General features: G+C 43.8%; 1 long non-coding RNA gene and 1 other non-coding gene across 2 annotated transcripts in view; one reads left to right on the forward strand and one right to left on the reverse strand.

Moving 5' to 3' along the window:
- LOC124614004 overlaps positions 1-13616 on the reverse strand; it is a 701124-nt gene that overhangs the window by 377018 nt on the left and 310490 nt on the right. The window lies entirely within an intron of this gene.
- On the forward strand, positions 7501-7573 carry Trnat-agu. The gene has a single exon. It is a non-coding gene; the product is annotated as a tRNA-Thr (tRNA).

A 13616-nucleotide genomic window follows, 5' to 3' on the forward strand; every position in this document is an offset into this window, starting at 1 on the left:
CGCCCGGCCGACTCCCCAATACCGTGAGCTTTAAAGCGCTCCACGAAATTATTTAACCTACGGGTTCTCGGCCAGTCACAAGCAGGAGCAAATTGAGAGCATTCTCACTGACGATTTCCTGCTCCTGCTATTCAGTGTTCCTGTAAGGTACTGCTTTCTGGCTGGTCCTGTAGAAATTATTTTGAAAAAGGGTGTTGGAGACACCGACTGTTCTGGTGTAAGGCCGTTAAAATCCACCTTGTCAGCTCCGACCACCAAACATTTAGAAGGATGAAAGAAAAATCACCTTCTTCCTAAAACTGGAAACTGTCTGAGGCGACTACAAAAGCGAACAGGGGTAGCACACATGGGCAGCCAGGAAATGATATGTTACAAAGTGAAATGCGGACCATCGCAAATTCGGAGAAGAAAACAATGGAGACATTTCAAATGTGATACTATTGAAGAAAGTTAAATAAAAGTGAACAGCTTAAGTGCGAACTGAAGAACGACTAAAAAGCGTAGACGAGGGAAAAATTCTGTGTAAGATCGTTCCCAAAAGAGGAGACAAGTTAATGGAACACTGGATATGACATCCGGGAATAGTTAACCCAGTGCGAGAAGAACTGCTGAGGGAAAAAAAACAGTAGAGGCCGCCCGCGACTAGATATAAAAACAGATTAATGAAGATCTAGGTGCAATTCAGCAAAAACCCCTGAAAAACAAATTAACACGAAAGAGTTACCGCTCTACTGCTGCATAGAACTACAAAATCGAAATCAGCGACCCTACATTCCATTGTACGTAATACACACTTGCATTTTTGGGGGTAGGACTGCATTTGGTACATTGAAAATGTGAGGGAAGGATTGTCAGCGTCGCCTTAATGAGATTAGGTGCCATTCACAGAACGCATTGCCGTGTACTGGAGATAGGTCAGACGAAGACAGACGGGGGACCGAACCCCACGCTACATGGCGTCTCCTCTTGTTTCAGCTATCTAACACACTGCGCAGAAGCATTCGTGAAGTCATTGATGTATGAAGTGACCATTCACGTCTATAGACTTAATCACTGAAGTTAAATTGTGCACTGGCCTGGAGCTGAATGGCGCCTGTTGTCTTCACGCATGAGTCCCGTCTTAGCTTCCATAGAAACTAGGCACGATCCGATTTGGCAAAAATCACAACTGTCAGCTAATAAACACACACGAAAGCTGTTTCTTCAGATGAGGAAATGTCTGTTGTCTGCACCAGAACTTTATATCAAAGGAAGGAACCGATTGAAGGTGGGACGATCACATAAATCTTGTAATTGTGAGTCAGATGTATTGGAAGAACCATATGGAAATGTAATTCAGTTGTGGTAGAGGTTGAAAGATGCACATCGTTGCATGCAGCTATTGGTAATTCGCCGCTAACGTCGGCCTTGTTTCTCTGGTGTGCGATCGGTGGAGTTACCGCAGAAATCCAGGGACTGTTGAGCAAGGTATAGAGTATTTGGAACTTCTGATATATCCTTACTGAACACCTTTTCTCGGCGTACTATATTCCTACATTACATAAGCCCATTTAAGATTCTATGTTTTCGTAAACTGTGTTCACTCAATTGAACCTAATTGAAATTCCTTATCAAATTGTATTAATTTTCATAAATAAAAAATTCTGCATTTTCTATTTCCTAATAAAGCAATTTCAACTTGTTTCTAATTTTTTTATTCTAACTTAAGTATTAATTTTGCCTAAAGGATGTTCGAATGTCATATTATATTGCAGTAAGTAAAAAAATACACTTTATTTTGGCTGAAAAAGTGGCAAAAGTATTGCGTGAGGGTCATAAAAAAAGTTTTCAGAAAAGCAACAAAAGTGACACAACGCAAAGAACTAATTAATAATTACCAGATAAAACCCTACACTCGACGTTAGCGGAACTACATGTCCATTTTACTGCTGTACAACATTTAATGGAATCTACTGCCAGAAATACATACTTGCAATTTAAAGGAAGCTTATGCTATTTTAAAATAATTTTTACAGAATTCTTTAAGTTTATTTTTCTCAAGTTTTGCATTTTTGAGGTGTGTCACTGTTCTTGGCGTGGTGCAATATGTGCCACGTAGTAGTGCAGACAAAAAGTATGAATGAACAACTTAAGCTATTCCGCACGTGTTGTGTATCCATACATCAGCCACGGTGTATTGATTGAGTCTCGACTTTGAACAGTGATCTGTGTCATTAGAATTAGCTGTGGAAATGCCGTGCTGTGTATTATACACTCACTGCGGTAGATTTCGGTCAGTGTAGAATATACAGCACGATATTTTCACAGCTGACTGTGAAGGTATCAGTGATATACTTAGAAACCAATTAAATTACTATTACAAAGGAAGAACTTGACAATGTTCACGAAAAAGCGTCGATAGACTTGTGCAGTTTGGCTGTGACATTTATTCCTATTTACGTACGATAACAACGTGTGGACCCGGCAGTCTTGTGAAAGAATAATTTTCAGAATAGAGTTAATATTACCATTAATGGTATAGCAGCGCCCGTTCCCTCCGTGGCGAAGTTTTGTGCTATGTTGGAACATTCCGGGGCTCCTACGAACAACAAAGCCACGGGGAAGGGGCAGCCCGCGCTGCAGCTTCAGTTACGTGGGTTAGACCATGGCAGGTAAACAAACTTCCTTATTTAATTGCGTTTCGGCCACGGTTGCAGTGGTCTTCTTCTGGGTGTAGACAGTGGCCGAAACGTTGGTTTTTCTCCAGAAGCAGCAGTTTTATACATTATGACGCGGTATCACACCCAGAAAACATTTATGTCGACAAACTTTCTTATCGCTTACCTTCCCGTATATTCTTCCAGCAGGGCTGCTTACAAATTCGCTTACAAAAACCCCGTTCGATCGATTTTCGACAATTTTTTTAGATATGAGACCATTATCAAATTAGATTAATGGAAGAGATAGACAGTCCTCAAACGAGGGCTATGCTCTTCGCCGCGTGTTTGCCCAGTAAGCGTAAGAATGCACAGACGATCAGCAAGTTGCAGCGACAGGCGTTACAAGGCGTTGGGCACCTCGAATGATGTCGATGTTTGGTTTGTGGGGCGCTCAACTGCGCGGTCATCAGCGCCAGTACAAAGTGCCAATTTTTTTAACAGTACACTCCAGACACTGTCACGAATGATGATGAAATGATGAGGACAACACAAACACCCAGTCCCCGGGCAGAGAAAATCCCCAACCAGGCCGGGAATCGAACACGGGACCCCGTGATCTAGAGGCAGTAATGCTAGCCAATAAACCACGAGCTGCCGTCGGGCACCACGGAGAATCTTATTCTCTAAGTGCTGAGACCTAACGGTTAATTACACAGCCTGACAATTAAAATGAAGCTCCCAGAACTGGAGGAAACGAATTATAATTTCATGGACCGGGAGGGTATGTGATGCTATTTCAGTGCTTACGAAATCAAGTCAGTTTTTTTACAAAGTACTTAGCAGTGTCATCTCATTTAGAGTATGATAATTCACCTCCTCTGGCCTGAATGTGTGCACTGATTCATTTGGTAAGGATATCGCAAAGGCTTTGTATCCTCTCCCGAGGTAATTCGGCTCTGAACTATTGTAACTGGTCATTAATATCCTGCGTACTGCTCCCACACAGGTTCTGTCGGGGACAAATCTAGGAATCTCACTGGCAACAGGAGTACGTCGCCGTCATGCAGACAGTTCATAGAGGCACGTGCCATGTGTGAACAAGCATTGTACTATTGCAAAATGATACCACAGTACTGTCGCACGAAGAGTGACATATGAGGATCAGGATGTCTGATACGTACCGCTATGCCGTCAGAGTTCCCTCGCCCACTACCAGCCCTGACCTGACTCCTCATGCCATGTTGCCAGGACTAACAGCGCCGTGCCTCCCCAAAACGTTGTAAGAGTGGGACGTCTCCCCACGTTGCCACCATAGTCAAAAAAAATGGTTCAAATGGCTCTGAGCACTATGGGACTTAACATCTATGGTCATCAGTCCCCTAGAACTTAGAACTACTTAAACCTAACTAACCTAAGGACAGCACACAACACCCAGCCATCACGAGGCAGAGAAAATCCCTGACCCCGCCGGGAATCGAACCCGGGAACCCGGGCGTGGGAAGCGAGAACGCTACCGCACGACCACGAGATGCGGGCCACCCTAGTCACGTACCGTGGTCATCTGGAGTAATGCAGAACCGCGATTCCCCGCTGAACACAATGCGACGTCACTGATCTGCAGTCCATGCTTCCAGGTCACTACACCACTCGAAACGTAGCCGTTTGTGTTGTGGTGTTGACGGCAGTCTGCTCAATGCACGGTAATTATATAGTCCGGTGTCTGCTTGACTCCGATCAACGGCGCAAGATAACACAGAGTGTTGCAAAGAGTCCAACATTGGTGCTCGGTTGGCAGGTGCAGATGTAAAGAGGCTACGATTTGCTTGGGACACAACATGGCGATCCATCCTTGTGGTGGTCAGACGCCGTCGATCGTAATCTTGACGACCAGTGTGTATGCGGCATCACCGTGTCCTTTACAGTGAACATTCAACATCTGACGCTGTTAACGCTTCGTATCCGTACAAGGCCAGGTAACAACATTAAACAGTAACGAAACTAATGCACTTCGATGGCCATTCTATTTGCCAGAGAGAATTGCAACTCTAACCATTTATACACTGAAGAGCCAAAGAAACTGGTACACCCGCATAATATCGTGTAGGGCACTCGCGAGCACGCAGAAGTGCCGCAACACGACGTGGGATGGACTCGGCTAATGTTCGAAGTAGTGCTGGAGGGAATTGACACCATGAATCATGCACGGCTATCCATAAATCCATAAATACGAGGGGATAGCACGTTGCAAGGTATTCCAGATAAGCTCCATAATGCTCATGTCTGGGGAGTTTGGTGGCCATCGGACGTATTTAAACTCAGAAGAGTGTTTGTGGAACCACCCTGTAGCAATTCTGGGCGTATGGGGAATCGCGTTGTCCTGCTGAAATTGGCCAAGTCCGTCGGAATGCACAATGGACATGAATTGACGCAGATGATCAGAAAGCATGCTTACGTACGTGTGACGTATCAGAGTCGTATCTAGACGTATCAGGAGTCTCATATCAATCCAACTGCGCACGCCTCACGCCATTGCAGAGCCTCCACCAGCTTGAACAGTCGGATGCTGCCATGCAGAGTTCCATGGATTCATGAGATTGTCTCCATACCCGTACACTTCCATCCGCTCGATACAATTTGAAACGAGACTCATCCGACCAGGCAACGTATTTCCAGTCCAGTGGCGGTGTTGACGGGCCCAGGCGAGGCGTAAAGCACTGTGTTGTGCATTCATCAAGAGTACATGAGTGGGCCTTCCTTTCGCCGAATGATTCGCACGCTGACACTTGTTGATGGCCCAGCATTGAAATCTGCGGCAATTTGCGGAAGGTTTGCAATTCTGTCACGTTGAACGATATCTTTTTTCGGCCGCAGCGATGTTGAAATTTGATGTTTTACCGGATTCCCGAAATTCGCGGCACTTTCGTGAAATGTTCGTACGGGAAAATCCCCACTTCATCGCTGCCTCGGAGATACTGTGTCCCATCGCTCGTGGACCGACTACAACACCACGGTCATCTTGATAATCTGCCATTGCAGCAGCAGTAGCCGACCTAACAACTGCGCCAGACACTTGTTATCTTATATAGGCGTTGCCGACCGCAGCGCTCTATGCTGTCTGTTTACATATCTCTGTATCTGAATACGCATGCCTATACCAGCTTTTAGGCGCTTCAGTGTACGTAACCACTGATGGTGTGTACTTGTACATTGAAATCTGTGCATGTCTTCTGGGTTTTTCATTTTTTTTCTCATGCAGTGTACGACTCATGTACGAACATCCATTGTTATTTGCTGTGAAATATTCTCGTGTAACTGCTACGATGATGAAGCACCAACACACTGGTAACTGCATGTTTGTGAGTCATAAATGAAACATTTTCATTGGGAAGTGTGACCCAATTCCCTGGCCACTTAGTTCGCCAGATATCACTCCCCTCGACTCTTTGTTTGCTGTACGAGAAAGACATCGTGAATCGGAAAAAAATAAGGCCCTGATCCCAAGCAGCGATTTCTTGGCGCACATTGCTACAGCGAACGTGGCTGAAACCGAGTACTGTCTAAATGACGATCATGCGACTAAGTGTGTCCATATGCAGGTGTTTAAATTGAGACAGAAAAACTTAAGTATACACTTATGAACCAAATCATTATGACCACTGTTCTCAGCGAGACTGAATGCCGCCTGATGACGCTGTTGGCATGTTACGCGGAAGGGGGTGAGAAAAGAATATGGAGTATCAGATACGAATGAGGACAATTTATCTATAAAATTGTCCACCTGCTTAGCTGGGTGGTAATGTCCTCGCTTCCCATACAAACTGGCCCGAGTTCGATTCCCGGCCGGGTTGGAGCTTTTCTCCGCTCGGGGTCTGGCTGTTGTGTTGTTCTCATCATCCTTTCATCCTCATCACCGGCCCACAAGTCGTCCAATGTGGCGTCGATTGAAATACGACTTACACTTGGCGGCCGGAAAATGATTCCACACGCTCATTTCATTTATATATACGAGGCCTGTTCAGAAAGTAAGCTCCGATTGATTGCCAAATTGAAACCACAGTGAACATCAGAAATGTTTTACTTGTAACAATTAGCTACACCTTTCAGCTACTTCTCTACGTAGTCGCCGTTCTGACTTAGACTTTTGTCATAGCGTTGTACCAACTTTTCAATAGCCTCATCGTAGAAGGCAGCCGCCAGTGCTTTCCGCCAATTCTCCACGCTGGCCTACACCTCGTTGTCTGTGTCAAAATGTTGTCTTCAAAGACAGCGGTTCATGTGACCAGAGATGAAACTCAGGGGGAGACAATTGTGGACTGTATTGTGGGTAATCTCACATTTCCATTTGAAAACGATGCAGGAGCATCTTCATTGCCCCTGCAGAATGCGGCTGAGAATTGTCTTGAAGAAGAAACAGCACGACAGTTATGTAATGTTAGCTGCATAGCTTCAGGCGAAATTTCTCACCAGGCCCTCGTACTTGGCGGCAGACACTATTTTCTAGACATCTTTACGCACTCACTGCGAGCTCAGAAATGAGAAGAGCGACGTGATGCTAACTGGGGTTATACTAGAGACACTACCCAACACATCTGTGCAAAGCTTTATCGGATTTTCATAGTCGTTTCCATTTCGCGACCGATCGGAGCTAACTTTCTCAACGCCCCTCGTATAAAATTAAGGTGAGAAGGCGTCTGATCTCTTCAGTGCAGATGCACACTAAGCTAGACTCTTACGGGAATCGGCGAAATGCCACGAGTAATGAGGATAATGGGCAAGGGGCACTTTATTTGTAGTGCGTGGATAAGATGAGAATTTGTGTGTGATGGATGGCGTGCTAGGCTAATTGTTGCAATGACCACTGTGTCCGGATGGCTCAGTGGTCACAGCATCTGCCTAGTAAGTAGGAGGCCTGGGTTCGAAACCCAGTCCGACACAAGTTTTCAACTTTCCCCATTACTTTAATCAATGTCCGCTCGCAGCCGCGGTCTGTAGTTCCTCTGTGTCTTTTTTTTCGTGGCTCCAAGCTATGCTCAAGTTACCTGTGAATACCTCATTAGAAGCCATTTAGTAGAGATTAGTGTGATGCCCAGATATGTACGAGTATATATTTCAATTCTGTTGGTCCATCTCCACCTTCCTACTCTCTGTGCCATTTCCTCCGGTCCCCTGTCCCTCTCCATCTCCTTCTTTCCATAGTCTGTGCCTACCTCGTCCCCTCCCCCCCGAACTCTCACCATCTCCTTCTGCCCCTCTCTCTATCTGTTCTCCGGCTCTCTCTGCCCATCTCCTCTTCTCCCTCTCTCTGCACATCTCCTCCTCTTCCCCTTCTATGTCCGTCTCTCCTTCCCATCTCCCTCCTCTTGTCTTTCTCTATCCATCACCTCCTCCCCCTCCCTCACTGGCCACCTCCTCCTTCCCTCATATCTCCTCAAGTATGCGTCATATAATAGTTAAATTTTGTTGGTACGTTTATCACTATATCTGGATACCGTCTGATAAATGTGTTAAGAACAGAGTTAATAATAAAGAGGTAATAAATGTAAACGTCATGTCTGATGTGAGAGTTTTACTGCATGAACAATGAAAATATAGTAAGCGATGAATATTTTTCCTTTCACTATTATGTGGGGGTGTCAGCGACAAAGAGTTTCTTAATGATTTGAAATTATATGTAAAGTCTGTCGCAAGTCACTAACAGCTCTCGTTCACGAATACCGGGTAATGTGTATAGTAGATACGTATTACGCGATGTGTAAATTACGCAACAAACAATGTGTAAGTATGGAATAAACATAGTGAAGATTGTATAAGCACTGTAGTCATTATTTTGAATCGTATCACGTAGCACATATTAACTAAGAAATATATACAATGAAGTTCTAAAGTCAAAGAGTATACAGCTTTTTCAGTGAGTAAATACGTTTCCCTAAATTTGCTTAATATTCTACAAATCAATAAGTATTTTGTACTACACATTTTCTAAAGTAGCCTGTGTTCTTTCTCAGAGTTCAGTGATGAATAAAATCTGGATGTGTGCCCTACTCTTTTTTTTTTTTCAGCCCGACCCTTTTGACAGGTAGGTGGTCCTTAGGCCGACAGTGACTGTTTCCAGATAGTAAGTGATATATGTAACGAGTTTGGTTGAAATAGGTCCAGCGATTGCGGAGGTGAATTGGAACATACATACATAAATTTTTATAATATGTATCAATACATTTTTTTTCTATTATCTGATTTGGACGAAATATAGCCTGTACGGTGCACCTAGCTACGCTGACGTTATCAGTGAAACCCCATAAAAATCCTTATAGTATTTTTGGAGAGTAGAGTGATCAGACAGACAGGCAAAGTTCTTGTAAAACTGTAAATCGTGATATCCTTTCTTTATCCGTGATCCGGTTTTGATTAACTAAAACCTTTATGGTGTTCCAAGCTATGTTCAAATTACCTGCGAAAACCCCATGAAAATTCGTCCAGTAGTTTCGGAGATTGAGGTGTTAAAAAACAAACAAACACGACGGTTTTATATATTCATTATTAGTATAGATAACCGTTCCTTAGAAGAGAGAATTCTTTCCGTTATTTGAAATAATAAATGTGATATTCATCATTCTCGTCATTGTTTCTTCTTGGCTGTTTCATATCCACTTTCATCCCTTTAAAACGGCGTACATACGACCATTACATACTCCGGCCGCAGACTCGACAAACTACACATTGCTCACCTTATAATGCCTATAGCCGCCTTTGTTTTTTACTTGTTATATTGCAGTACAAAAAAGCCAATGAATGAAGAAAGAGTATACCACCCCTGTCTAACAAGTTGCTCCTTGACCCATATGTCAACAAGTACGAAGACAACTCACCGAAGTGAGACGTTGGACTCCTGAATGCGCTGCCAGTCACTCGGCGCCATCAGGGCGTGGCGGCAGAGAGGCCCGTGATTCGGCGGCGTTACTGGGGCACCGCTAGGCCACGCCAAGCCACGGCCCTACATTCGGCGGCGGCGCAAGGCGCGCGTTCGTGTGGCCGGCCGACACGCGAGGGCAGCCGCTGCCGGACCCTGCCTCTGTCCGCTGCCCGCTGCCCCAGAAACGTCGCGCCTAGCAGGCACGCAACCAACAAAGCAGCACTGCTCCACGCCGCTGACGCTGCCGCAGGCGCACCAGGCAGGCGCCCCTATATATTCCCGTAATCCGTCCAGCGAAAGAATTTACGACCTCGCCGGTTGTTAAGCGGTCGCGGAACACGCAGCCAGCACAAGTTCGTGCCGGACAATTTGTCCACATCTCTCGTGTTCTCGCCGTACCTAATGTTACGGTACGACGGCTCCAAGAAAATATAGCTCTGCTGAAAAAAACTGCTTTGCAGAAAACACATTACGACTGATATATGTCTATTCCTTCACGTCATTCACAACCATCTGGTGTGAAACACGTTGTAATAGAGCGGGACAAGTAACCGAGGAATCAGTGGTTGAAAGTCAGTCGCTGTCGTTCGGCTAAAAGAATGATGCGAGTGCTGGTTCAGAACTGCAAAACATCAGTTAGGCATGTAAGCTGGAGATACGAAGAACGAAAATTGCTCCTTGCATGTGGTCGGGTTCAACGCTACCCAACGTGACGGTCGCTGACGGGCTGGCGTGGAGTGATGACTCTCCAGGATTGGGAGCTGTTGATTCATCCGCCATTGTGCACGTAAGAAAAAATAACAGAGTTCGGCATTTACCTCGGTATGTTCGATGTATTGAAAAATTAGTTTCCTAAATTCATGGGAAACAGTTTTTTTCAGATCCGCAGGGTTGTTCCAAAGGACAGCGTATGAAAACGGGGCTCTTCCGGGGCTCTTTCGTCAGGTTCTATTGGTGACATAAAGGTAGGGTCAAACGTTTTGGCTAGCCCTTGGGATAGAGACCATTTGTATACCCAACAGAAGAATTGTCTTAGTGTCACTACCTACAGTACAGGGTCGAAGTACGATTATTACACAGTTCCTCCCGCTTGAGCAAATGGAGCAAATCGTTTGGTACATTCTGCATTTGATTTGCCTACGTGCGGCTTGTGGACGCACGTCATTGCGCGGTTCCTTATAAAAAGTCAAAAAATGTTGTTTTGCCATTTTTTCTCATGAAAACCGAGCGGCTGAAACGTTTTACGATATAGTCCCCGACCGCGAACAATCTTGGCAAATTTCGTGACATCTTTATCCGTTTCCGAGATACAAATGCTCAAAGTTATCCTAAATCTACACGTAAAATACGCACGTAAAATCCAGTATGAGAAGAAATATAAGTAATAAGTAATGAATAACCGCAACAAATTGTTAAAAATTTACCAGTGTATTCTCGTGGAATTTATGTAGATGTGTCATCTTCGTGTTTTCAAAATTATTTATTATTTCATTGGCGTTTTCCTTAGAAAACCCCCAAAAAGCGTTCATTACCGTTTTTCGTATTAAATCCGAGCCACAGATTCCAAGACTGCTTTGCTCAGCAAATAGCTGAATTTTTTATGATACGAGGGTAAGTCAATTATTATCCGCAAGTAGTTATAAAATTTTATTGTAATCAAATAGGAAACTTACAAGAACATCAGTTTTCGACATAGTCTCCTTGTGTTTCAACGCGCTTGGTCCATCATTGTACAAGCTTCCTGAAGGCTTCATAAAAGAAGGTTCTCGGTTGAGATGTGAGCCAAGAATGCACTGCTTGTTTCACTGCTTCGTCCGAGACAAACCGATAGTCCCTTAATGCCTGTTTGAGTGGACCAAAAGAGTTATAGTCAGAAGAGGCAAGATCGGGACTATATGGAGGATGATCCAGTACTTCAAATTTGAGTTTCTGGAGCGTTTCAGCAGTGGGGGCAGCATATGCGGACGGGTATTGTCGTGTAACAACACAATACCTTTTGACAGCAATCCTCGGCGTTTGCTTCGAATTGCAGGCCTTGGCCTGGCAGTAAGCATCTCACTGTAACGTACACTGTTTATTGTTGTGCAACTTTCCCCACAATGTTCCAGTACTGGACTTTGTTCCAAAAACCCGTAAGCATCAGTTCTCCTGCGGATGGTTGGGTCTTCAACTTTTTCTTTCACAGCGAATTTGGATGTTTTCATTCCATACTCTGCCATTTACTCTCCGGCTCGTAATGCTGGATCCTTGTTTCATCACCAGTAATGATCCTGTCTAAGAAGTTGCCCCCTTCGTTACTGTAGCGATCCAAATATTTTTTGCAGATGTCCAAGCGCGTTTGTGGATGATTTCGTAGGCAGAACCGTGACTAATTTGCAGACGATGTGCAACTTCGTCAATAGTTAATCATCTGTCTAAGAGAATCATTTCACGTGAATGCTCAATGGTTTCTTCATTTGTGGCGGTAAATGATCGTCCGGCTCCTTCATCGTGCGTAACACTTGTGTGACAATTTCGAAATTTTTCAATCCGTTCGTAGACACTCCGTTGTGGGAAAACACTGTTTCCGTACTGTACCGAAAGTCTTCGATGAAATTCGGTCCCTGATATGCATTCCGCCCACAAGAAATGGATCACTGAACGCTGATCTTCTTTGGTGCAAATAGACAGCGGGGCAGCCATGATTAACAGCACGGCAGCGATAATGAAACTAACCTAGCAGCTTGAAAATTGTAAAGATTTAACAACAAATAAACAAAGCATGCGTCATCAACTTAAAACGATAGTACTACCAAAATAAACAAAAATATAACTAAATTGCGGATAATAATTGACTTAACCTCGTACATTCCTAAGATGCCGATCTCGAACAACCTTGAAAATTTTCTCGATATCTTATACGTTTCCAAGATACAGAGGTTCAAACTTACCCTACTTCTACACGTAAAATACGCACGTAGACGGTTCAGCGTAAATAATATTAGATTAACATAGTAATAGTGCTTCAGCAAGGCTAACAGAGGAAACGTGTTGTAGATTGTTAGCAATAACATTAATTTTAAAAAGTGCTATTTTGGCTTAGCTCTGTACACTTCGTTAGTCTTGACGGATGTTGTTCCACATGTTGTGTTTTCGATATTGTAGGTTGATTCGTTGTGTGATAGGGCATAAAAGTGAATGTCAATAGTGTTTGAGCAGTCCAAAGCAGATGCTGGTTTCTGTCTGTCATGACAACAACACCCGCCAAAACAATACGACCTAGTAAACACAGGGCGATTCAGTTGCTCCTACCGATGTAGTTTTATGCAAACTAAAATGTTACATTTGGCCGTCAAAAAGCACACTCGACATTTTCATGTCCTCTCCCTCGCTACTCACAAACTGTTAATCCAACAGAACAAATTATCATGACCTTCTTGTAGAACATTTAATTTAGTTAAATTTTGTACTGGGATACGTTTTCGTTGGGGGCTACTGTTTTAGGGTTATTCAAGAAAAACGCACAAAAGTGACCCTCCAACGTACTTCCACGTCGACACTCATCCCTCACCAGTCAGTATTTGTAGCAGGTTGTTCGAAGCTCTCCCACCTATTACTGAACAAAAATTATCGGCTACACGAACTATTCCCGATGTTCGACTTTTTTAATCTCTATTGATTGGAATATTATGCTACCAGCATAGTCGGCTGGTTGACATAATTAATTTAAGCGTGGCCGTGAGGGAAATGAAAGCAAAGTGCTTTTTGTAAACGGTACGATAAATCGAATTACGCTGACAATTCGATCAAACTTAACACTTACAAGCACAGTAATTTCAGAAAGCCTGTCGAATACAATGAGGTAATTGTTTATTTTATGCTGTTAAAATTCACAAAGTCTTTACCTAAAAATTACATATACCTCAATGTTACAGACTGTAAGCGCTCCATTAAGCTGGTGACGTAATAAGGCCAGTCAATGAAGACCAGGAAAGGTCGAACGCGAGAAATAATTCGCGTAGTCGCAAATTTTTATACGGTGGTAAGAGGGAGTGCCGTGAACAATATACTAGAAATCCGGACTGGTG

The sequence above is a fragment of the Schistocerca americana genome, chromosome 4 (assembly GCF_021461395.2).
Source record: "Schistocerca americana isolate TAMUIC-IGC-003095 chromosome 4, iqSchAmer2.1, whole genome shotgun sequence".
NCBI lineage: Eukaryota > Metazoa > Arthropoda > Insecta > Orthoptera > Acrididae > Schistocerca > Schistocerca americana.